Below are 3938 nucleotides of genomic sequence, written 5' to 3' on the forward strand. Positions count from 1 at the left end.
AAGTAAAGTTATTACGGAGTATTTTATACACGAACGTGGTATATATCTAGGGTTTATTTCAATGAGCAACAGGCTTAGGCTTAACTGAGATGAACCCAGCCCTATTTTAGGCCCATTTTAGTTTTATATTGGCCTGTTGGACCTTTTTGAGAGAAAATACATTTTATTGGTCTAGACGTAGGCCCATGTAACTGAACCCGATGCCAAAGACTCAAAGACAGCTAAAAAACACAAATAAGAGTAAGGTATTACAAATATTTTAGATTTAGATTAGATATAAACTTATAGCAACCCAATAAAATGACTGCAACAGATTTGATAAAGTGTACCTTGTTATTACAGTGAATAGATCAACTGTGCTTACCTTTTTTCTTGGTTTGAAAATTACTTGAAAATATCTGTGTGCGTTCAGTGACCACGAGTTTTTTAGGTACATAGTTCGTATGGTTTTATGTTGATATTTACGTCACTGCTAAACCATTACCTTATTGTTGATCAATGGTAGAGCTTTGAATTTATGAAATGTTTCACATTTTTCTTGCTTTGGACCATCTTGTCTAAGAGTCAAAAAGAGAAAATAGAATGTTAAATCATTTTTACACAATTACAAGCTTTTATCAGTAAAGTTACAACGATACCCTTTGGATTCTTTACAGCTACTTACTGCGAAATAAGAAAGAGTTCGGCTTATGTGGTGACTCTATAAAAACACTATATTTAGATCACATTATCATTATCATTATCTTTTAGGACTTCATAATTCATAATTAAACAAATATAAAAAGTTTCAAATCTGGTACGTGTCTTGGAATTAATTTCTAAACGTAGCTGAAAGTTGTTGTTCGTCTTCGATTTATCACTTTTGATGATGTTATGGATTGAATTCCTCAACAAAAGTTGTTGTTCGTTGCTCTTTGATGCTGTTTCAATTGAATTCTCATAAACATATTAGCACTAATGACAATGTACCAACAATGAGGTATAAAAAAACCAAATTAAGTAACAAATATAAATCAAAAACATGATATAAAAAATGCTACTGATTTTATTATAATAAACCGTGAAAACTGGTTGTATCAAATTGTGCATAGCGCAACATACATATCAAAAACATCAAAAGTCTAAATAACAGGGAAAAAAAAACATGACAAATGGTTTCAAAGTGTGCGTAGCACACAAACCTTATAAACCACAAAATTAAGAAATGATAAATCAAACTGTGAATCAGCAGCATGTATCCAACACTTTTAAAAGTTGAAGCAGATCAAAGATATTCCATCTTCAGAATCTTCAATGTTGCTATCCCAACAGTTATCCCGCTTGTGGGAGTATCTTTAACATCAATCTTAGCTGGCGATTCACTCTTACGCTTACCACTACCACTAACACTTGTATTGTCATCATGTCTTTCCGAACCAGCACTATCGAAGTCCTTTGCCTTACCCTTGCCCTAAATTGAAATGTTCAACATTCGAACAATGTATACAAGTCTTATGATAGGATGACATTATAACATGGTTTATAATTTGAAGCCATATTTTTAATATGATTTTGTTGAAAAGTTAACTGCGGTCACCTTGTTAATTGGAGTTGCCACCACAGTTGCTGGCCCCTTTCATGTTGTAAGATTCAATCTTTGGCTTCAAATCTACCTTCACTTGAACAATAATTTCTGGATCATTAGATACATCCTCGACAGTGTAGTATGAATAATTGTTGCTTATGACATTATAAATTCAGACACTCTTGCAATCCAAACAAACTTTTTTTCCCAAAAGGTCCCATAGTTCATTAATAACTTTAAATGGATCTCCTGCCTTAACTGCTGCAACATTAAGCCATGCAACACTTATGTTTATCATCGAAGCAAGTTGGCTATCAAACAAAGTTAGGGATAAGCACCCAGTTTTGTCTTTGACCTTAATGTTTAGGCGAATCCTGTATAACAATCTATGTTAACAATGATGCAAGTAGTTAATGAAGTGTTTAGTATAGAGGTATGATATTATATATTGGTTTGTATGAAAGTTGTTTGAATCAAAATTATACTTCGGGGTTAACTCTGTAACTTCAGAATCACACTTGTTGCAAAGTGAATGGGGCGTTGCTTCTCTACGCAGTACATTGCCTGAACGTTTTTGTTATGAAGTTTACAGTGATACGCGAAACAACCTAATTTAGATATTTTAATTATCAAAAACGAAGTAATTAGTGACCATGAGTAACCACTTAATCTAATTTGCTCAAAACATTATTTTTACCTCCACAATTTGATGAACATCACCAATAATAAACTTACCCAAATCTTTAAATTTTTTGGCTTTGAATGTCTCATTGGTAGCCAAAACCAAGTCATCCTGAAAATCAACAGGGTCATAACCATGTCTTGGTATCTGACCTGCAGTCAAGTGTTGAACACGAATAATGATCCTGAAATAATGAACTAATGGGTGCTGATAGTCTCAAACACCAATATTGGACGTAAACGTATCTAGAGATAACATGATTTTGGGTGCCATTAAGATCGTATTCGAGAAAAAGTGTTACTGCAATTTACAGGGACAAGTAAAGTCTAAGTTTTGTGAGATTGGCTCCTCCAAAATATAGTAAATATATATTAGTATTAACAATGAAAGGTCTTCTAAAATATCGATATTTTAATTAAGAACTATTTATTTCCAAACACATACTCTATCAAAGGAGTACTGACCCATCAATCAATGTAATAATAAAACTTGCTTCATTATCGTGTAAATGTATATACTTAACAAAACTACTCATATATTATAGCAAAAATTGTCAAAAGCAACAACAAAAAGGAATATATGTGCAAATTAAGAAGTTTTCTTAAATTAACTTTGTTTTTTAAAGCTCAAAAACACGTCATAATGATAGCTAGGGTGATTGGATGATGTTGGATTAGACGCCATTGAATTTTCGCTCTATAGATCTTAATATACCTCATCTGGAATAAAATATTAAGGATCAGATCGATAACAGATGTAACTTTTGTAAACATAATTACATAAATTGAATTTACATGATCAAATTTAAGGTTATCCTATTGACAAAGTTTGATATGTTAACAAAAAAAAATATGATTTAAGTTTTAAGGTGTGTGAGCAGTATTTGTGACATTGAATGAAATCCAACAACAAGAATGTGGAACAAGAAAATAATTGGATGAGATAATTACCATACAAAAACATTACAACATATCTGCTCCATTTATTAAAAATAAGTAAATAACAATACTTAAAAACCACACCTTTCTTTGGAAGTGCTATTGTTAAAATTATCGTGTGATATTATATACATGTAGCTTCAAGAAACAGATAAGATAAGCCAAAACAGTGTAATTTCATTTCCGAAGATTGAAAATATTAAAGTTAACAGAAACATAATCAAATATCAAAAGAAAAAATTTGCGTGATCGAAGGGAAAAAAAACCCTAACCTAAAAAAAAAAAACTGAAGATTCGGCTGTGGAAAACTAACGTAAAAGTAAATTTACTACGGAGTATTTAATACACGAACGTGGTATATGGCTAGGGTTTATTTCAATGAGCAACAGACTTAGACTTAATTGAGATGGACTCAACCCTGTTTTAGGCCCATTTTAGTTTCACATTGGGCCGTTGGACCTTTTTTGAGAGAAAACACATTTAATTGGTCTAGATATAGGCCCTTGTAACTGCGAACCTTTGGATTTATGAAATGTTTCACATTTTTCTTGCTTTAAGAGTCAAAAAGAGAAAATAGAATGTTAAATCATTTTTACACAATTACAATATTTAATCAGTAAAGTTACAAAGATACCCTTTGGATTCTTTACAACTGCTTACTGCGAAATAAGAAAGAGTTCGGCTTATGTGGTGCCTCTTTGAAAACACTATATTTAGATCCCATTATCATTTATCATTATCTTTTAGGACATCA

This window comes from Rutidosis leptorrhynchoides, chromosome 11 (genome assembly GCF_046630445.1).
Source record: "Rutidosis leptorrhynchoides isolate AG116_Rl617_1_P2 chromosome 11, CSIRO_AGI_Rlap_v1, whole genome shotgun sequence".
Classification (NCBI taxonomy): domain Eukaryota; kingdom Viridiplantae; phylum Streptophyta; class Magnoliopsida; order Asterales; family Asteraceae; genus Rutidosis; species Rutidosis leptorrhynchoides.